A 23,656-nucleotide genomic window follows, 5' to 3' on the forward strand; every position below is an offset into this window, starting at 1 on the left:
ATTGGGTTACCTCACTCGTGATAATATTTTCTAGTTCTATCCATTTGCCTATGAATTTCATGAAGTCATTGTTTTTAGTATCTGAGTAGTACCCCATTGTGTAGATGTACCACATTTTCTGTATCCATTCCTCTGTTGAAGGGCATCTGGGTGCTTTCCAGCTTTTGGCTATTATAAATAAGGCTACTATGAACATAGTGGGGCATGTGTCCTTGTATATGTTGGAGCATCTCTTGGGACCTGTGGGTTCTTAAGATGGCTTAGTAAATACAGGTGTCTGCTAGCAAGTCACCTGAGTTCCATTTGAGGGACCTACATGGGATAAGAAGAGAAGCAGCTCCTGAAAGTGGTCCTCAGATCTCCACAGTGGCACCATGATACATGTATTCCCTTCCAAAATAGAGGGGGTAAAGGAGGGAGGGAGACAGAGAGAAAAGGAGGGGGAGGGAGAAAGAGGGATGGAGAAAAAATTAAAAACAAAATGCAGGCTCAGGTTGACGTATAAATCGCTCTTCGTGAAAATTCAACTTAGTGATGGATATTGTTCTTGTGTGATATGTGTGAGGCCCTGAGTTTGATCCCAGCAAGAAAAGGCAAGAAAAGAGTAGGGACTGATTAGTTAGAATGAAAGTTAACTGCTTTTGTTTCTAAATGATATCACTCTTTTCAATTGAAGTTCAAGAATATTTTATGAAATTTAATTCCAAAAACTAACATTCCATATCTGTTGGTGTTGCATGATATTCATATCTCGTGATCCCACTTCTTTTTAGTTATTTGTGTGTTTGTGTATGAGTATTCATGGATGATGTGTATATGAATGCGGGTACTCATATGCTCTGGTACACATTTAGACATCAAGGGGATAACACTTCAGAGCCACTTTTCACCTTCTGCTTTCTGAAGACACGGTCTTGCACCAGACAATGTATGCTAGGCTACCTGGACCACAAAATTGGGATGATTCTCTTGTGGCAGCCTGTCATTTCACTATAGGAGTGCTGAGGTTATAGACGTGCACTGCTACATGTGGCTTTTTACCTGGGATAGAATTCAGGTTATCAGTCTTCGGCTGCCAACACTTTTACATACTCTCTCACACTCCAAATCTGCTTCCTATGCTAACTAGTGTTGCCGCTAGTGTTGATCATTATTTTAACAGAATATAAAATAGCCCTTGAGACAAGCCTCAGAGCACAGCAGTGAGGGCCTATCTAGATTAGATTAACCTCTGGGCATACCTGTGAGGGATTTACTAAATTAGATTAGCCTCTAGGAACACCCGTGAGGGACTGTCTAGATTAGATTAGTCTCTACTATACTTGGAGAGGACTTTTTCCAATAGACTAATCTAGGAGGAAGAGAAGATTCACATTAAAAGTCAGTAGTATCTTTTTTCTAGACTTGGGTACTGGATGAATACAAGGAGAACACAGTTTAAGCCTCACTCTCCTCTGTTGCCTGACGGTCGAGCTCCTGCCAACAGCATTTCACTACCATCATGGACCATTCCCTTAGATCCTGAGTGAAAGTAACACCATCCTCCCTGATGTGTTTGACAGAGTATTTTATCATAGCAATAGGAACAACAACTAAGACAGGAGAGTATCCCCAAAACTGCTATATAAACTTTGTTTCCTTCTGATGTATACTTCAGAACTAACAGTTGTTACTTGCCAACCAACAGATTGCCCCCCCCCCCGGGTCTCTGATAAGCGTAAAGATATTTATTGTACTTTTTCCCCTCCTTTATTTGGTTTTTTGTTCTGTTATATAACTGCAAGCTTAACAGGAGTTCTTTTAAGACTAGGTCCATAATTACAGTCCTTGATGTAATTACAGTCCTTGAGGCTATGAACAGAGGTCATAACGTTATACTTATTAATATTAGGCTGCTGTACTATGTCCATCTGAAGGATGACTTCTTCCATGATAGGAAGTTGAGGAGGGAAACTCACAACTCTTAGGACTTATAGTTAGTAGGTGTGACAGGAAGATCAGACTTAACATCTTTTCAACCTCAGTCAAGTGTCCTTTCCAAGCAATTGGCACACTGAGCATGATGTGTTATAATTGGAGTGGTTTGAAAACTCTTTTTAAATACAAATTCTTAATAGAAATACAAGCTCCATGTTGAGCCCTTAACTGCTGTCAAACCTTTAAGTTACTAACAAAATGGTTTATTTGTTTTTCTTTTCTTCTCTCTCTCTCCCTCTCTCCCTCCTCCCCTCCCTCCTCCCCTCCCTCCATCCTTTTTTCCTTCCTTTTTTCTCTCCCTTTTGATTGAAAGTAAAAGCAGTTATGATTCCCCCCAAAAATGTGTTAGTGATGTATTTATCCCTTGATTTCTCTTGCATCTGACATTTAAGCATGACTTCATTATAGGAAGCATAAAGGGGGAAAGATAATGCCCATATCAAAACTGCTCTCTTGCATTAATTTAGCTGCGGTTCTTGCCAGCTGTTAGAATATAATTTGGCATTTTACCTAAATCAAGGTAAATTAGTAATAAAAAGGAAATGAGCAAGTGACCTAATGAAGCTTAGTTTTCAACTAATTAGTGGCTTGGGTGAACATTGCACTTTTTGCCTGGAAAAAAAATTAGAAACAGCACAAAGGGAGTTTAAGTTCACTGCAAGAAAAAAAATCATGTCTCCATCCCATGAGGCCTCACTACACAAAGACATACAGACAGCAAAGAAAAGCTGGCAATAGAAGAGACATCCTTCCCCAGGGAAGAGCACACAGATTGGTTGTCCAGGACCAAATAGTCACCCTTGAAAACATACATCCAATTAGCACACTGAACCCATTATGTTTAAGAGTATATATGTATAGACGTACACTTACATACAGACAATAACAATTAGTAAAATACTAAAAATAATGAAAAAGAGGCTGGGAATTTGAAGGAGAGCAGAGAAAGATATAGATGCATCCAGAGAAATAAAGGCAAAGGGAGAAATGTTGTAATTGAATTAAGTCTCAGAAAGAAAAGAAAGGAAAAATTTCTCCTTCGGGGATGTGAACTTATATGAATTCCTTGGTGTAGAATTTCCCATTTATTTTTCATAAACTCTTCATCCTACTGCCCTCTGAGCAGGAGAAAAAGACAGGAAACATCTCGGGACATGAGAAGGGTCGAGAGCCTCTGACTCTAGAATCCTATTGAAGATTCACCACAAAAACAAGGTTTCCAGCTCAATTAGCAATTGCTTACAACTCCTCCCCTCCTGGATGTAATCCGGAGACCTCTCCACAAACCCCTTGTTTTCCCCTTACGCAGCCCTTGTGGCTTCTGATTTCAGGCCATCAGATTATAACTCAGAGAGGCATCTCCTGAGACATCTGGCTTATCCCATTAAGCAAAGAGAAATTAGCAACCTCGTGAGATGCAAATTGAAAGTCACTAAAATACTATATATGGCTAAGATTAAGACAATCATTGGTTACTCTCCCTTGAGAAGCCCACATTTGTGCTTGGACTTGTCCGGCTCTTTTAGAGCACCTCTCTCTTACTTAAGCCTATATTAAAATATCCTACTTTTACTTGTCACACTGAGACTGATGGCTCTAAAGATGAGGCTCGTAGTTTTACCACCCAACCTGCTCATCTCTAAACAGCAATTATTCTATCAAAACAAGGATCTGTGCATGTGTGTATGTGACAGAAAAGTAACACAGCCTTTCTGTATAACCTGGCAGTGAAAAAGAGTCTCTTCACTCCAAAATTAAGGCATAATCATCTTATAAATTCTGATAGCATGACCGTTGGGATCAAGTAATTTTCTTCTTGAACAAGCACAGATCACAAGTCTACTGTCCACAGCTAAGCAGGTGAACAATATATAATTAACTGTACTGCATTTTTGGACATCATGCTCTCTCCTCCTCCATAAAGTACCTGTCATTTCTGAGGAGGATTTGTTCCTCTGTCTGAGGCCAGGAAGAAGGAGGAAAAGAGGAATGTACTGTGGTATCATCAGTCAGTCTGAGAGCAGACTTGTCCTATATTCATGTAACCAGACTGTCACTTGTTATAAATAAAAGAATGTAAAGGAGTGAATGAGAAGCTAAAATAACTTATAAATTCCTCAATACTCAGATGGGAAACAATACCCTGTGAAAAATGGACTATTTTCTTAACAACTCCATATGTGTATACAGTATATTGTGATTATATTCACCCCTTCTCTCTATCCCCACCAGTTCCTGTTGCCCTCATCTTCTTTTCAGCCACTCTCTTTCACAAGGACATTCCTATGTGCGTGTGTGTGTGTGTGTGTGTGTGTGTGTGTGTGTGTGTGTGTGTGTTTCCTTCAGTGTATTGGATATTACTATACAATCCCTTAACATATGATATGTCATGCACCAGAGGCTTACAGTTTGAGATATCACCTAGACTATTGAGAAATAAGACTGGAGTATTGCTTTTCCTTAGTATAACTCTGGAAATCCATATATAATCAAAATCATCACATGAGAGACCCTGAAATGACTCTGCAAAAGTGTCCACACCTCTTGACAAAGCTTGATATGTTTTGCTTAGAATGCACCAGATTTCCTGATGACCACACAGCAGTCTTCACATCCATTACTTTGCTTTGAATCTGAAATTAAATCTGCAATTCCCATAACATACACATATGTAATAAATGTGTATATATAATAATACATGAATATGTACATGCATTATATATTACATGTATTCACAGATATTTGTCAAGAAAAAGATGAAAAAGAAGAAAAATCCTGCAGTCTTTCAATTTTTGCTAAATAAAAATGCAATCATCAGTTTATTTTCCATGCTTACATACTGCTGGGCTTTCTATTCATTGGCTCATGTATTTGTTCTTAACACCATGGAAATCATAAATCTTGAGCAAGCTTTTGTCACACTTACTTGGACAAAGTGTATCACTCTACTACAGGGTCTTCACATGATAAAAAACTGAATAGCTCTGAAAACTGCAAACGAACAAACAGCAGAGAATTCTACTGGGCAAAAACCATCTAACACAGAGATGTTTCATTGTTTTAGGCTCAATGTCTGAAACCACAGCTTGTGAAAAAATGCTTTGGGCTTAAGAATACTGATTTCTCTGATTCATTTAGGTGTGAGACCTGATAAGTAGCAAGGATGTGTACTCCACTTCTCCATCTCAAGAGAAGACTGCCACAAGAAAAAAAATTTCCTTGCTTTTCTCCATCCACAAAGACATTCTACCATGGTTTTCCTCCCATTTTGCAAATTTAATTTCTTGTCAACATTTCCAAATACTACCTAATGAGCCTTTCCTCTGTTGGCATTTATCCAAAATAACAGGGAATTCATGGTAACTCTGGGAATTCAAACAAAAAATAGCAGCAACAGTCTTTGGTTTGGTATTCAGTCCTTGTCTACACACTCTAAGGACTTTGTCTTTTAGTGGTTAACAATGAGCAGTGAAAGAAAATGGTTCAATCTGAAGTATATGTCTAGTATACAGTCAGAGGTAAGAATCAAGCTCAAGTATCATCCACCCTTTGCAGTCTGCAGAGGCACACAAACCTGGTTTGTTGTTCTGTTATGGATGGTATCCATGGTGATGTCTTGGTGATAGGATGAGGCATGGGAAGTACAGATCTTCAGATACTGAACTATGCAATGGGATTTGAACTCCCACCTCTGTCCTCTCCTTAGGCTCTCTACTAACATTCTTACCACACAAGGAAATCTTAAGTGTTAGAGTGAGGGAAAAACTCAAAAGTGAACCAAAGCAAACCATGTCACTGGCAACACTACATGCTGTTTCAATACTTTTCACTCCCCAAAGAAAAGAATTGAGGAGGGAGCTCAACTGGAAATTGAATCCAGGACTGCATGTTGGTCATACTCTGTACCGTTGAGGTGACTACCCCAGTAATAATGCATGTTCTTATTTTTTTAAATGGTAATTTTAATATGCACAGGTTCGTCTGAGAGGCAGGTTTGTCTGAAGTATTCCATGCACTGATTCCCCTTCCCCTTTAGACAGAAAAAAATAGCAAATAAATTTTTAAAAAGTAAAAATAAGTGCTGCATCCCTAATACTATACTAAATATAGTATTCAGAAGGCAATCATAGGAAGACTGCAGAATTGATAATACCTGGGTTACATAGTAAGATCTAGGCTAGCCCAGACTTTAGTGTGAAACCTCACCTTCATACAAGTGCCTTCACTGGACATTCCATTCTGTGACAAACATAACACATTTCTATCTCTCCCAAGGGCCAAGGGAGTCTTTCTCCAAAAATCCACATGAGAGTCAGGTACCTGGATAATGGAAGTTTTAGTTTAGTGAATCTAAACCTAAGTTTGCAGGAAACTAACTCTTTTTCTTTCAGGGTTTGACACTGAACACTCAAAGGAACAGACAGAGCATCGTTTCCTCACTTCAGGCTTCCATTGCTGAGACATTTTCTCCCACTACAATAGCTTCAGGAGTACAGAACCGGAGAACAGAGAGAAATATGCTATCTTTCTTGTGATCTCCCTCTAATCTTATCTCCTCCTCCTAGGGATCCTGACTGCAAAGGAGCTCCAATCACCTCAAGACATGTGTAGTGCATATGTCTGATCTTTATAATGCTTCCATTGCTGCCCTAATGCTACTGTGATCCCCTCCCTAACACCCGCCCACTTCTCTTCCATCCAATTATTCCTCAAGTTTGGGTATTTTCCAATTGTAATTGTTTATTTATAAGTAGATGGTAAAAAAAGACTCATTCCACCAATACTCTACTTTCAGCCACTCTCTTTTATTATTTATTTAGTTTAGGAAATCAAATCAAATATATAATCAACATTTTTAAATCATTTATGTGTGCATAAACATGTGAATAACAACACACAGATGCAGATATATCACCCATATATACATGCAGAGAAAAAGAAGAAAAGAAAGACCAATGGGCTTCTCTAAGATAAACTGCAGGAGGAAACCAAAACTCTATATTGGCATCACAGTCCTTCTATCCAGCATGACCCCCATAGTGACAGCAATGCTGACAGTGATGACTTTTCTTCTATATTCCCATTTCCACTGAGTCAGTAGAGAGTGGAGCTGGAAGACTTAGCTCTCATTTTGTTCAGAATTTTATTTTGATGAAGAATATGGGGAGGGAAAGCTCATAAAAATGAAGGCACTTATTAAAGACTGAATGTCACAAGAATTGCCATCATTCCCTGTTATAATCAAAACCACTCATCTTGAGCTGTTCAATTACCATAGATTACCATATGTATAGTACTAGTTGAGAGGCTAAACTCACTCCATGTATGGCTGAGCACTGAAAAACTATGGAAACATTCTGTGGTCATAAAAACAACATATGACTGAGTGAAATACATGGCCATTTACATATGTAGCAGAGAACTGTCTTGTCTGGCCTCACTGGGAGAGGATGTGCCTAATCCTGCAGAGACTTGATACCCCAGGAAAAATAGATGCCTAGGATGGGGGATGGGCTCCCTCTTGGAAGTGAGGGAGTTGGGGGGTGGTGAGGGGGAAGACCTCTGTGAGCGGGGATCAAGAGGAGAGCAACATTAGAGGTATAAGTAAAAAATAATTAATTGATTTAAAAAGGAAACAGAAAATATTTATGATCATAGAATGTGCTCAAGACTCCTCCTCATGTTTGTAAGCATCAATAATGAGGCATTTCACAGGGCTTTCTTTACAAATAGAGATAGGATTTTTTGTTTGTTTGTTTGTTTGTTTGTTTGTTTACACAAAATTCCACTGGGCTCACTTGATTATATTCATGAGACTTTGCCTCTGACAACTCTTGAATTTTCCAGAAACTAAATCCATCTTGAAAATTTGACTAGAAATCTGGAGAGACTGCTCAGTGGTGGGAGCACTTATGCATGCATGAGAATTTCAGTTTGCATCCTCATCACCCAAGTAAAAGCAGCATTTGACTGTAGGCATCTACAGCTTTATGGGAGAGGCAGAGGCAGGAGGATCAGATGGTTGGTGGCTTCCAACCTAGCTAAAAACAAGCTCTAGGATAGAGAATGATAAAGACAACATATGTGTAGTATACACACACCCACATAAATGCGCGCACACACACACACACACACACACACACACACACACACACACACACACACACAACTAAAAGCAATATAACTAAACTAAACTAAGAGAAGAGACTACTCAAAAGAATAGCCCACAGGTTGTCTCAACTCATAAAAAGTGCTAGAAGAACACAGTGATTAGATGGTGATTGGGAAAAGAGTAAATCCTTCTTTGGGGGAATCCAACACTTACTTTGATAAATGTATTGATGTGTTTGTATGTGAGAGAGAGGGGCGGAAGGAAGGAGGGAGGGAAAGAAAGAGAGAGAGAGAGAGATTCCACTAGGTCTATAAAAACAAAAAAATACTTATAAATGATAGAAATATAAAGTATACATTAAACACAGGAATTTGGAGGGTCAGAAGTCCATGGTCTAGGTCATACTTAAAGACTAGGAGCTAGACAAGCTCTGATAGACATACCAAGAGGGAAAGGAACTACAGACAGGCAATGAAGACGACAATCTTCTGGCTTCTACTTCATTCTCCTGACCCGAGGAAACAACCAGCTCGGTTTTTGCTACAGACAGTCCCTTTCTGGCAGACCAGTCCATGCTGACCAAACATGTTCAAGGCTGGTCATGAACACACATACCCGAAGCTGTGAGGTTAGTAGTGCCACTTTCCTTAAAGTAACCAACCCAGAATTAGGGGAATTAGACCTACCCCATACCACTGAAAAGACTAAATCCTCCTAACCCTCCAAAGGAAAAGTAGATTTCAGCTCTGACCACTCTGTACTCACCTGGAGTCTTCCTCTGTGTGTGCCCCTGCCACCTCTCTCTCCTTACCTCTTCCCTTCCTTCCATACTCCCCTCCATCTCTCTTGTGCTTCCTCATGTTTAATAAAGTTTTTTACATGTTACCACTGGTTTGTCTTGGATTATTTTGCTGCCCTTTACTTTTTTAATGGATGGAAAAACAAACCCTCTCTGAAATCCCAAATGGTAACAGGCAGTAACAGGATGATGGGCATTCTTTCAAAATGGTACCTTCACTGCATCCTTACTTGGTGGATGGAGCAAACAAACTGCCTCATGCTGGTTTTATAATAGCATAATTCCTCTTACCCTCATAGTTTCAAAATCTTCTAATGACCCCACCTACTTAATACTACTGTATTAGGGACGAGTTTCAATATAGGCATTTTGCAGGGATCAAAACAGTCATTAGAATAGTTTGAAGGCCAGAGAAATGATTCTGTGGACAAAAATGCTTTTTATCAAGCTGACAGCCTGAGATTCCCCCAAAGAATGAGAGAACCAACTCATACAAATTCTAAGTGGAAATCAGTAGAAAATTTTAGGAATTCACTTATCTTCATCCACCATGTGTGACCTAGAAATTAAACTGAGATCTAAAGGTTTGGAAGCAAGTACCTTTGCCTGTTGAGCCGTCTCACTGATCCAAGGTGTTTCTTAATGCAAAGCTGATCATAGTTAGTGGATTCAAAGTAAGCTGGTACTATATGTGATATCTAATCTTTCCTGTCTGTGTTTTTAGAGTATGGGATTATATATAGATAGTACAGTGCACAGATGTCACCTGTTTAGAAAACATTTGCTGATGGGTATTTAGAAGAAAAATAAAGCATTCTATCCCCTTTATTAAATGCACTCATCTTTCGATCCAAAATACATCCTGCTTCACGGAATCCCAAATATATCATTTTCTTTTCATTGAGCACTTTGATGGAATCCTGCTGGGACCCCTATCCCCCCAAAAATGGTAGCACCAAAGAGAAATAACATCCTGGCTGAACTTACAAAGGCAGTGGGAATTAGAACACTTTTCATGTATCAATCAAATGTTTATTCTTTACCTGTAGATGAACATTAGAAGCTAAAGTGAGATTTTTCAAGCACTATGTGGACAAACAGAAAATTTTTTTAAAAAAGTAATGGCTACATTGTAAATAATAAATAAATAAAATTTATTTTCTTCTCTAGCAAAACTAAATGTTGTAAACCCCTACCCCCACCACTCCCTTTTAATTTAAAGGGCTCCTTAGAACCTTCCACCTCAACAGTTTGGTTCTGTGGTACCAGGAAACACTGCTATACAAGCAAGTAGGGAAGAAAAATGGTCATTAGTTTTACTTAGCTAGTCATTAAAATATGACTGGCCTGACATGATATGTCCATGAGTGCACTTGTGGCATGGATGCTACAGGGGTAAGCAACTACTTCCTGATTGAACTGAAAGCCTATACTACACAAGAAGAAATGCATACCTCATGCTGTTAAGCTGGCGAAGAACCCATTGGTCAGTGAGCTCACAGACTCCAAATGGTAACTTATTATTATCATTTCACTTTTTGAACATAGTATCCAAGTCCTCTCTAAATTCATTCTTTTGCATCTGTACACTAGTACCCCTTTCAAACCCTACTAGAGGAATGGTTTTGTGTAGTAGACAACAGCTAACCAGGTTGTAAACGAAACATTTAAATCACACCCCTTCCCCTCAACACTTGGGGACCATAAAAGAAGGCAGACTAGTAAGAATGTAAAAGCCAAAAATTAGGGAAGACCAAGGTAAAACGATGTCTTCTAGACATGATAGAATTATGGATTCACACGAGCTGTGTTTGCCTATAGGAGTTCATGTTGGCTGACATTCTAGCATGGAAGGGAAATTGCTCAAAAACCCTCACCTCTACCTAAAGAATTATGGAGAGGTAAAGCCTGGGTGGGAGGGAGAGTCATTTTTTCTTTAAGAGCGTGGTCCCTGGTTGTCATGACCAGGCTTCAGTAAATGATCCCACACTTATGAGTATACAGGCAATACAAACTGGACTCGATGAGCTATATGGAAAATAAAAAAAATGATTACGAAAAGAATAAGGAAGTGGATCTTGGGGAAATGGAGACATTTATGATAAATATATATTACATATAGGAAGGAAATTCTTAAAGGTTAATATAAATAGCATAAAAATAGAGACTTATTTGATGTGTTCTAAATTACTTGTCATATGAAAGAAACAGACTTTCCAAGGTCACCTGTAACTTTCATAAACATTTCCATGAACACTGCCTAATGTAAAATGCAGTGACTCACATCATTCACTGAGAAAATGAAGGAAGAGAGAAATGAAAGCTTGGGATGATAATACAATCTCTGGGTTACTAAGGCTGGCTGCTTAAGTCAGGCATGACTTGGTTGCAGGGCCTGTCCCCTCCCTCCCTCTCTGAGCATTTCATTTGAGTAGAAAGCTCTCTGTAAATCACCTCAATAAAGATGAAATAACTCCCTCCAGCAAGATTCAGATTTCCGCTATACACAGGCATGCAATGGGTTTTTCAAATCAATATTACAAGAGAAATGCGACCATTACAATACAAGGTACAGAGAAAGACCATATAAGAAGTTGTTTACTTACTATAGTTGTGCAGGAAAAGGACAAAGAGAAGCAAAAAAGAAGAAAAATACACAGAAAGATGCAGAAGGTTGGGGCATGTAACATGTGGCCTTGTGAGTGATTGATAGCTACCATTAAGTAACCAGCCACAAGAGAAACATGACTATTTTATACTAGAAGGATGTTGGATTTTCTTTTAGATTCAAAAAAAAAAAAAAGGATGCCACCTTGGAATAGAATATAAAATTCAAGAAGATATTAGAGAAAGCTTGGGATTATTAAACAAATAAATGAAGAGCTCATTCCAACTACACCATAAAATGAAAATTAAATTATAAAAATAAAATTACTTAGCTTTATATCTTTCTGAATCCTCTGTTGAAAAAAAGGAAAGTTAAGAAATTAAGAAGAGAGTGCTCCCAGGAGTTGAAAACGGTTTTCTTTCCTTTCCTTTCCTTTCCTTTCCTTTCCTTTCCTTTCCTTTCCTTTTCTTTTCTTTTTTTAACTGCAACTGGTCTCAGTGAGAGGGAGTTTTGACTTCCAAATGCCTCAGCTGGCCAAAAGCTCTGGAGCAGTGATTGAAAAGAATGGGAGACTCTCCTCACTGTTCCTCAGGGTTTCCAGGTCCCTTAGCAGATACCTGCTCCACTCAGTACGTGCTAATTTCTTCATTCTATGGTAATTTACACCTCTGTCACTCAGCCTTCCTTCCATAATGGGTTTATGACTTGTAAAATAGTAGAAGGGAATTACATCAATAAATACCAACTGAATGCTTGTTTCACTTGGACAATGCAATAAATATTATGATTCATAATTTGAGGGAGTGTTTGAAAGCGAATCTATTAACAGCATTCCCCTCTGCCACAACATATACGCGTTTACTTGACACGATGGGCTTATCACATGCATGTCACTATAGAGAAGGGAAGCTGAATAAAAATGTACTGATTCCATCAGAACACATTTGAGAGCTTATTTGACTTTTCAGAGCAAAATTCCTAGCAAAGACTATAAAGAATGTGGAGTGCTGTGAAGATACTCTCCTGCTCCTGCAAAAAGAAACGTCTTTGAAAAGGGGTAACAGCTACACTTACCTATGGATATAAAGATAAGTACTTAGAATGCAGTTGAGAATGATACTGGTTTATGAGAGAAGTAGCAGCACATCTATGACCTCCCCAGGGTCAAGGATCTCACAAGCCATCAATAGTTGCCTTGATTTGCAGTACTAGGCATCAGATCCCTTCTACTGGGGTCTTAAGTCCAATTAAATGGCTATTGGTTTCTACAAGATGGGAGTGCTACTTTTGCACCCTTGGCAATCCCTTGTTATACTGATAATTGTTGTGGTTCAGAAGCACTAGAGCTGGGAAAACTGTGCATGGCTCTTTCTGTTTGGCAGCTTCCATAGTAACATAGATAGTATTGGAGCTCATCCCCAGGAAGGGAGCTTACTGGTCAACTCCAGCTCTGTTCCTCTAAGTCCTGCATCCAAAGTGTGTGGGAAGCATTCAAGGTCAATGGGAATAACCTACATTGCTTAGGGATTTTCTTGTACCAGCACAATGACATTCAACATGGATGGAGAGATCTCACAAGACCCTACCTCTAGATGTATAGCAACAGAAAATTAATGGCTGACAGAAAGAGAGAATTCTTCTTTTCCAATGATGAGGTCCCTGATGAGTTGGTTACTGGTCCTTAGTGGTCATCTCTAAACACACGTACATGCATCCAATACTAAATGGATTCAAGATCACATAGCCTTGAGAGGGAATGAGGTAGGACATGTGAGAAGTTGGATAGGGGGGAAAAGGAGTAGATGTGTACAGAATTTATATGAATTTGCCAAACAAGTATAATATTTATGTTAAGAGGAAGGGAGCAGAAAGCCCCAAACTATATCAACAATAAATCTCTTTCTCTGAAGTAGAGCAGGTTGGATGAAGATACAGATGGTGTTTAAAGAAAATTGCTGCACTGGAGTGAGTGCTTCTGAGGGTCCGCAGCAGAAAACTGGAGAACTACAGTGATGGAAAGAGTCAAGAGCCTGGTCTCTGCTACTGGATGCACTGATGGGTGATACTAGTTTTGCTACTTCCTGGTCAACTGAGCTGAAATAATCTAATTAATGTCTGTGCTCCTCGCCCTCATGGCCTGTGATAGTTTACGCTAGGGTCATCTTTGGTTGGATAAGTTGAATAATGTTTGGAAAGTCTTTCAAATGAATGCCTGTGTCTAACGTGGTGGCATAAACCTATAAGCCCAGTTCTTGAGAAGCAGAGCCAGAAAGATTAGATGCTCTAGGACATCTTTCTCTAACTACTGAGTTCAGTCTAGTCTGGGTTACTAGAAACCCTATCTCAAAGAACAAAGTAAATAAAACAAAATAAAATAATAAACAGAGACAAAGCAATTGGTAAAACAGTACTAGGTGCTAAGGAATAACTGGGTACTTGCTATGAAAAATCACAAGAGTCTCAGACAAGGTGAATAGGGGAATTATGCATGACCAAATTGGGGGTCGAACTACAAAGAGGCATTAGAAAGAGAGTGGGAAGCTTAGTCATAAGGTATAAACCAAAGGGATCATTATTGATTCTACTAGGACAAAGCTTCCTGTTATAAGTCTTTTGTTTTAAACTCCAGATCAACCTCTTCCCTTTGTTCTGTTAGAACTGAAGCTTTTGGAAGGAGACTGCATCTTCAGAGCAAGAATGACTTCAGGAAGATTGCTTGAAACCCCCTTAAATCTTGTGCCATGCCAATAATTTTAACCTAAGTTCCACTGCCCTTGCATAGGAAATCTATACCCATGCTGATAAGCTTGAGTTGATGTTAAGTTTTATCAAATTAACACCATCCCAGAAGCACATACTCAGGATCACAGTATATTGAAAAGGATGCTGTTTTCGTGGTTCATTATGCAGTTGCTAGGGTAGTGTCCTAGGAATTCTGAGATGATGATGAGTTTCTGCAAGGTTCGTGGACACATCAACACCTTGAGCTTTGGGGTCTAGGAAGAATGGGAGAATATGTGGGAGGTCCATAGAATAGTGAAAGGGGAGGAAAGAGCATTGAAGAAGCTCTAGAAGCTCTTGCATCCCTGACTACAAGAACTGCAATGACTGATTGACGCTATGTACCACGAGAAGGGGAAGAAACAATGGCTTCCAGCTCCCCCACCTACAACAATGGGTCTTATAATAGTCACTTACCTTTTTGTCAAAGTCACTACAAAATACTGGAGAAATATATTTTCTCTTTTTTGATCTTTATTCACTGACTATAAAACAAGAACATGAAGATCTGTTTTATAGGTTCACTGATCTAATGAAATTCAGTAGTGTATTAGAAAGGCTCCATCAAGAACTACGTAGATTAGTCAGCACTCATTGCTCTTTTTGCCCCAGGTCAAGAGCATCTACCTGTAGAGGGTACAGAAAGCTGCCTAGGCATGAAGAGGCTCTGAAAGTTCTACGGTAATTGGTTCTGATGACTTTATAGGAAAAAAGAAAGATTGGATTGAATCAGAGCCTAATGGAGCCATGTTAGTAGATGCTCTCCATCTATCTAAATGAACCCAGGACCTCGCATTATTTCAAAAATTGTCAGCACCTCTAAGTGACCACAGCAGTATACTGACAACACAAGCGAGATCTGGACTGGAGACTATTAGGGAACTGTTTCATTTGTGATCTGTAGTCATCTTCTTCTTCTTCTTTTTCTTTCTGTACTGCTGAATAAAGATGGGAGGAAAAATGAAGCTGAAGTGACAGGAGAAACAACATCAGGGGAAGGACCACTCTCAAAGGGTTATTGGCCAAGCAGTAGCATAAAAAGTTAACAGGAAGTTCAAGGGCACAGAACGGTCAAGAACGTGTCGCTCCACAGCATAGTCCCTACTGTGGAAAAACACAAGATAAGAAAAGTTGAGATGGCTGGCAACTGTACTTAGGTGAAATTTGCGATCATAAATGGGCCATCTAAGTGGGAAAAAAAACCAAAATGTCAAGTTCAAACCCACTGCCTTTAAATGAGGCAAAAGACACAGAGCAGAAGAAGTAATGGGAATAATCTATACAAAGGCAGAACTAAGGCTCCATGCCATGAAGACAATTGAAGGGGGACAGGTCAGTGGTAGAGCTCTCCTGTGCTTTATGTTAAACTCTGGGTTCCAGCCAACCACTGAGAAACAGAACTGAAAATAACGTTCCAGGACTAAAAACACTGGTTCCTGGATACTTGCCTCCTATCCTTAGGTATTTGAATGATTTGTTTTCATTCAGGAAAACCAACAAAGGTTAACAATGAGCTCTAATGCTAAATGTTGATGACTGTGCAGTTCTCTGTTTAAAAGGAAGAGAAAACCACCACCACCACCACCATCACCAGCACCACCCTCCCCCAAGAAAACAGGAAAGAGAAAAAGAAGGTTCAGCATGAATTGAAAAAACTCAACTTTCTAACTTGATCCCAATTACACCCAAATATTAAAAAAATAATTATATTACCTACAAACATGCGCGACTCAAGAAACATGCCTTTAAAAATTAAAATGTGCTAATATTTATCCAACCTCAGTCTCAATCATGATAGCCTACGTGGAATTCCATTTGTAGCTGTTATGTCTCCCAATAGGAAGTGTAACATTTAAAGAAAATAATAAATTTAAATCAGGAAAGAAATGAGTACAAATCTTATTTGGCTACATACGAATATGGACTGTGGTATGGAAAATAAACTTTCTTAGCCTGAGACTCATTTTCCTTAACAACAGGACAACATGAACATGTGGGTGGCTCATTCCACATCCTGGCTACTTTGCATCATAAAATGAAGTCTTATATTTGAAAGTACCTAGCAAGTAAGAAATGCTGTCCTAGTAGAGAATTTGTCAACTTCGCACAAGCTAGAGTTATTCAGGACAGCAACTGAGAAAATGCTTTTATCCAGATTGCTAGTGAGCAAGTCCATGTAGTATTTCCTTGATTAACAACTGTGAGTGTTGCCACCCTGGGCCTGTGGTAGAAAGTAAAAGAAAGCAGGCAGAACAAGCCAGCCAGTAGAGTTCCTCCCTGGTTTCTGTTTCAGTTCCTGCCTCTGGGTTCCTGCTTTTTGTTCTCACACTATCCTCATTGATAAAGTGTAACCTGTGAAATGCAAGCAGAAAAAAAAAAACTGTTTCCTTCACAAGTGGCAGTTTATCATAGTGCTATGTCAAAGCACTATTGTGATAAACTAAGACAAATGCTTAACTCAAAGTGTTCATTCCTCAAACATCTAAGTCCAATCTTAAAAGACATTAAGTTGCAAATGAAGATGAATTAGTTTAATTTCAACAGAAATGAAAATATCATCAAATACTCAAATAAATATGAAAAACAACTTTACCATTGTAAAGTAAATCCCTGAAATCTATTCTTGTTGGAATTCCCCTTCTAAAACTTCTGTACAAGTTTGGATGTGGTCTGCCAAATATCCACAAAAGAGGAAGGTTGCATTGTTCCCAGGGGTACTGACCCATAGCAAATTTCAGCATCACCTATAGGGTCTAACTGAGTTCTGCCACAGGACAATGAGACTGATTCTCCTGTAATATATAATCTAGATCAGGATTCCCAGCTCCTATGCAAAGAAAATCACTAGGAAATTAAGGTCATAGTACTGAGACATTTCTTTCAAGACAACGAATAGGTAGATAAAGTCGCATATGTATGGTTAAAGAAAGAGCCTAGTAATTCTTAAAGCACAGCAAAGAAGAAGTATACTTAGAATTAGTACAATAGAACAGTGACTGTAGAGATGCAGAGGAGAGAGAGATTAGGCTCCAAATAAGATAGACAAAGAAATTCATGGGTTTGGACTGAAGGAACTGAAGGAGTTTTCAACCCCATAGGAAGAACAGCAATATTAACCAACCAGACACCCCAGAGCTCCCAGGGACTACCAACAAATGAGTACACATGGAGTGATACAAGGCTCCAGCTGCATAAGTAGCATAGGATGGCCTTGTCAGACACCAATGGGAGGAGAGGCCCTTGGTGCTGGAAAGTCTCAACACCCCAGTGTAGGGGAATGTCAGGGCAGGGAGAAGGGAGGGAGTAGGTGGGGAAGCACCCTCATAGAAGCAGTGGGTTGGGAAATAGGATTGCTAAAGGGGAAACCATGAAAGCGGATAATATTTGAAATGTAAATAAATAAAATATCTACTAAAAGGAAAAAAGTAGTAGATAAAAAAAGTCATGGATTTAGGAGTGGGATCGTGGGCAAAGAATTACTTGAGTTGACAAGAGGAAGGGTAAGGAATACCCTAAACTAAAAGGATGCTTGCTGAGTTCAAGCCATGATGATGTGACATTCCCAAGAGCTGGAGAATGAGTAATCCCATCAATAGAGATGGATGGTGATGAGATAAGGCATCTTCCTTAACTGACGTGTCAGGGGTTTTCCTTACAAGTGTATTTTATAAGAAATTGTGCAGGTGGACTTAGAGGTTTCAGGAGCCTAAGATTCAGTCAAGTAAAAATCATCTTGTGAATATCAACAATAGAATACACTATTTTTAAAAAGCATAACTTAGTTGTTAAAGGTTATTTGTTATCTACTCTGATGAATGAGATGGGCTTTCTCTGTGTTCTTTAGCTCCTTAACCAGCTGTGTCAATATTTTCTCAGAATGTGTTACAAATTAAATCTCTTGTGGCTTACCTTAGGTCTAATAAATCAGACACTAATGATAACTTCCAACACTTAGCTCTTTAAGAATTATTTGCATTGGGGGAGGGTGGGCAAAGTACCAGTGAAAGTCATAAGGGGGGTCAGATTCTCTAGAGATGGAGTTATAAGAGGTTACACACACCTGATGTGGGTGCTGGAAAGCAAACTAATGTCCACTTCCAGAGCGGTACATGACCTGACCCACTGACCTCTCTCTCTAGTCTGCATTTAAATAAGTTCTCCAAGTAAGTATGGCACATTCTCCAGTTTGAGATATATCTCACAATTGTCTAGAATAGGCATGTGTAACATATTTACCTTCTCCTGTGATGCTTGGGATGATACTCATAATTGGCAAGAGCTCACCTAATGAGCCATGTCTACTGCCCTTGTAATGTGCAAAGTTCTTTAATTAAGATAAGCGAGTTGTAAACCATAAAAGGACATCCATAATAGAAAGTAGAGTGTATGTGTGTGTGTGTGTGTGTGTGTGTGTGTGTGTGTGTGTGTAAAATCTTAAAATTACCACACCTGGTAGCAACTGAGTCAGTGCAAATGATAAGGGTAACCAAGGAAAGAGAAAAAAAAAGTTGAGAAGGACAGGGCTACAACAATGGAAGGAGGAGGGGGGAAGGCAGGAAAAGTAGAGAGACAGACTGAGATTCTGATGCTTTTTGCAGCAAATGAAAGACTCCATTGGCTAAATGCATCTCTCCTTCTCCAGCTTAAAGCCAAGGAACATTCTGCCTGTGACATTCTTCTCTGAGTGTCACAGCTCTTTTTCTCTAGGACATTGCACGTCAAGATCTAAAATGCACTGCAAGTGTTCACGTACAAATGAAAAGGATTCAGGCATGTTGAATGTGTGCTATAATTCTCCAAAGACCATGCAAATGTCTGCTGGCTAAATGGCTGTCACTCAAGATTAGGGACAACATATGTCGCTTTCTACTTTTCCAACCAGAGGGAGAATGAGGGTTGACAGTAGTTTCCTAAGAGCACAGTTGCACAAAAGCATTTTTTCCTTCTGTGGACAAATTACAAAAAAGTAAGCTATCTTTCTTAGCAGGGTCACATCTGACCTATGCATGGAGTATTAATTAGCTTAATTAAGCTACAAGGAGAGAGTAAAACTTATTTTTCAGAGCCTTGACATTTTCATAAATAACCGAAATGTCAGCAGTTTCACATTGAAATAAAGAGAAAGAAGGAAGGAAGGAAGGAAGGAAGGAAGGAAGAAGGAAGAAAAGAAGAAAGGAAGAGGAAGGAAGAAGGAAGGAAGAAAAAAGAAAGGAAGAAAGAAAGTAAGTAAGAAAGAAAGAAAGAAGGAAGGGAAGGAGGGAGGGAAGGAAGAAGGGAGAGAGGGAGAGAGGGAGGAAGGAAAGAAAGAAATCATTTTAGAGCCCTGGGCGACTCCAGTGGCTCATCTAACCTCCCAAACCATTGGAGAAATTGATGTCTGCCCAACAAGCTCCCCCATGCTTATCCTTGTCAAGCTACAGAGAATTGGTATAAGAAAATTATGTGACATTTCTTATAGGAATCAAAGTGAGGTAGCAAAGAGAAGTCACCATATTGTACCCAAGATTGACTCTATTGATAAGAAAGGTGGAGTCAGAAGTACAAAAAGCAAGAAAGAAACAAACAAGACCAAGTGGGTGTCCTTGTGGGTTTTCCTGAGGCAGAGTACTTAGACTCAAAATCTTGAGCTCTGAAGAAGACTGCCAGGAAAGACATTTCGTCCCTCTGTTCTGCTTGGCCCAAGTTTCTCTATGGAATTTCCTTAATATAAACAAAGTAAACAAATGGTCCCTTTGTTATTGAATTTTAAAAGAAAAGAAGTACACTCCTAATAGCTCAGATTTGAATATCTTTTTTTTTCATGTAAAGAAAACATTTAATTGGGGCTGGCTTACAAGTTCAAAGGTTCAATCCAGTATCATAGAGGCAGGAACATGACAGCATCCAGGCAGGCATGGTGCAGAAGGAGCTGAGGGTTTTACACCTTTATCTGAAGGCTGCTGGCAGAATACTGACTTCCAGGCAGCTAAAAAGAGTGTCTTAAAGCCCATGCCCAAAGTGACACACCTCCAACAGGGCCATAACTTCTAATAGTGCCACTCCCTGGGCAGAGCATGTACAAATCATCACAGTCCACTCCCTGATCTCCATAGACTTGCTCCAACATATGAGTCTATCCATACTTAAACATAGCATAATGCAAAATACATTTAGTACAACTTCAAAAGTCCCCATAGTCTCCAGCAGTCTCAACAATGTTAAAAGTCCAAAGATCAAAGTCTCATCTAAGATTCATCCAATCACTTAACAATAATCCACAAAATGAGACAGGAAATCACCTAGGCAAACTCCAAATTCTGCATCTCCAGGTCTGAGGTCAAAGTGGTCTTCAGATCTCCAACTCTTTTTTCCTCTATGTTGACTGCAACAAACTTCTTTCTGTCTGATGAGGAAAGCTGCTAATAGGGATTGGAACCAACCCAGGAAAAAGAAGTTTGTTGCGGTTAACAAAGATTTGAATATCTTATCTATGTATTTTAACTGCATCAAATGAGAAAGTAGTCCCTGGCCTTTATGACCTTAAAAACGTCTTGCGGTCTCAGGGTTCAGAAATATCAGAATAACAAAAATCTACCAAGGTGGGTCAATGTCTGCACCAAACACCAACTGGAGTAGGTATGTGTAATGTCCACGAGCTTGTGGACGATTCTTATGTAAACCTCTCAGAGCAGGCTGCTACAGGAAGAAGTGTTCTCTCAGTAATGTGGAGGAAGAGAATTCTCCAGGTTAAGAAGATGGACTGAAAAACGAAGCCGAAAACCGGGTTCAGTTCCTGTTTCAGCACTTCCATCAAACTAAACATACATGTATAATACGGTTGACAGGCACATCAACAGCCTAGCTGCTTTAATGAGTCTTGTTTCTTTTTTTTTTTAATTCACGTCTAATTTGTTTCAAGCATTTTGAAGATATATTTACAATAGTTGAAACATAGTAGCACAACCTATTTCATTCTAAATTTCTAATTCCACTAATTATAAATGAATTTGGTTTTAATCATTCACACCTGATTAATAGGTACTGGCCATTATCAGCCACAAAACACATACCAGTATGAGTGACTGAAACATGTATGTTCTTTAGGTAATGTCTTTGTCCTGCTGGAGGTACTTTATCAACTATCCTAATTGGACCATCTTAAGAAAAATACTGAAATGTTTCTTCTTTCAAAGATTTAAAGTTAGGTTCCAATATTTAGTAGCCTTCCTAATATAGAGTCTGATGCAGACATGAACAGTTAAGTTTGTGGTCTTTACCATCAGACAAGAGCCAGACATCTGAGCCATCTTCTAGCTGCAGCTCTAGGTTATAGAATGAGACTCCATTGTTTAATACGTTGCTCACTTGTCTTAGTAACTTGGCTACGTCACTAAAATAATGGGATCCAAGTAGCTTAAGATGATCTTAAACTCACTCTGAAACCAAAGATAGCCTTGGATGTCAGATCTTCCTCTCATGTTCTAGAATTACATGCATACAAGATTGCGTTCAGTCTATGAAATGCTAGGAATCAAGATAATGGCTGTGTGCATGCTAGGCATGTACTCTTAACAGCTGATCTACTTACCCAACCCTGTAAGCTTGTCCTCTACTATGACAATGTATATTCAGAGTGTTGGGCAATTAGGTACGTCTATGGATTCCAAGCATTCAGTAGCTATTGTCAGTAAGTCCTGGGGTACCCGCACAGAAAAGATGGAGAGACAGCCGTTTCTTCTTTCTCCTCTTCAGCCTACTCTAACTGTAGAAGGAAGTAGCTAGTGTAAAGAAACCTATGTTTTTCCTTCGCATATTGTAGATTGGACTATTACTCATCTTTAGGCAACAAGAATTTGGGAGTCATCTGAATTTTAAACAAGCAAATAAACAAAAAACTTCAAACTAAACAACAACTAAGAGTAATGTTGAACTCTGTACGAGAAATAAAATAAAATTTAGAGGAGACAGTGCCATGCAGCAAGGCCAGGTTTCCAAAGAAACTGAATGACTTATTCAGTTACACAGAAGGACATATAAGTGTAGATGTAGCAGTTCCATTTGATGATGGCTCAAGTGCCTGGCTCTGGCCTTCATGCGAAACACTAGAGATTCAAGTGGCCAGTGGTCACATGGGACTGTAGAAAGCAGGAGTCACAAGGAAGGAGAGTCACTACTCACTTGATGTGTACAGCACAGCAAAGGGGGATTAAGAATTTTATGGGCCAGGGACTGTTTTCTACCTCAAGACGGAAGGTATCCCCAGTAGAAGGACACATTATGAATTGTGCATAGAGGACAGGAAGCATGGGGCAGGAGAAATGGATCAACAGGTAGGAGTATGCACTATTCCTATAGAGGACACAAGTTCAGTTCTCAACACTGTTGTCTGGCAGCTTGCAACCACTTGCAACTCCAACTTCAGGCACATCCGTCACAAGTGACCTGCATGTGCACCTGCATAATCATTCTGGGTCCCACAAAGTCACATGGTACTTGGTAATAAAAGGCATGATTGGAGTTGGACAGACGGCTCAATGATTAAGAGCACTCACTGTTCTTTCCAAAGCCCGGAGTTCAATTCCCACCACCCACATGGCAGCTCTCATCTCTCTAACGCCATCCTCTGGTGTGCAGATGTACATGCAGACAAAGTACCCATATACATAAATATTTTTTAAAAGGTATAAGTGTACTTGAAGCAAAATTTTCAGCCTATTATGAATCTAGTCAAAGATTTGTTTCCTGTATGTGGCATTGCGTTTCAAGCTTCGTTGCTCAGTGACAAATGATCTCTTTAATCTCATATTACAGTTTGAAGACACCCCAGCAACACATGCCGATCACCACCACTTTAGTGTAAATTCCCCGTCATTGCTTCCCTCACTGTGTGAAAGAAAGGAAACTGAGAATATTGTTCTCTCCAAGAAGACATGGAAGGAGGATGAAAAGAACCATAAGTCAGATGGCCTGGCACATGAACCCCACATATCCACTGACTTGCAATTTCACAGACATCCTACCCTGAAAACCCTAATATTGGTCTCAGATCCTTCTCTGCTCAGACACAGAAATTTGTGCTAAATTTGTTTTCCTTTGATGTATTTGATGCACTAACTTCTTTCTAGCCATCGTGTGGGCAGGTTCATTACCCTAGCCCAGGCAATATCACACTAGCTAAGTAGGCAGCCCTCCTAATGTCTCTTATCACCGCTTCCCAGTGGCCTCCCTCCCATATGAAGAGCTCTCCTTTGTGACATAGACTTATGAGTATGCCACCATAGTCTGTCTCATCTATAAGTATAAAAATATTGCTTCCCTGTCCTCTCACCACCTTACCTAATAAACCCACTGCTCATTTACCAGGCCTCCACCTCTCCTAACAAGTCCGCTGTTGATTTAC

At 39.4% G+C, this 23,656-nt stretch overlaps 1 protein-coding gene across 5 annotated transcripts in view; it reads right to left on the reverse strand.

Annotated features, from left to right (window-relative positions):
- The window catches only part of Ctnna2 (catenin alpha 2), a 1,149,087-nt gene that overhangs the window by 206,399 nt on the left and 919,032 nt on the right, over positions 1-23,656 (reverse strand). The gene's annotated exons all lie outside the window — the stretch shown is intronic.

This window comes from Rattus norvegicus, chromosome 4, assembly GCF_036323735.1.
Source record: "Rattus norvegicus strain BN/NHsdMcwi chromosome 4, GRCr8, whole genome shotgun sequence".
In the NCBI taxonomy this organism is placed as follows: Eukaryota; Metazoa; Chordata; class Mammalia; order Rodentia; family Muridae; genus Rattus; species Rattus norvegicus.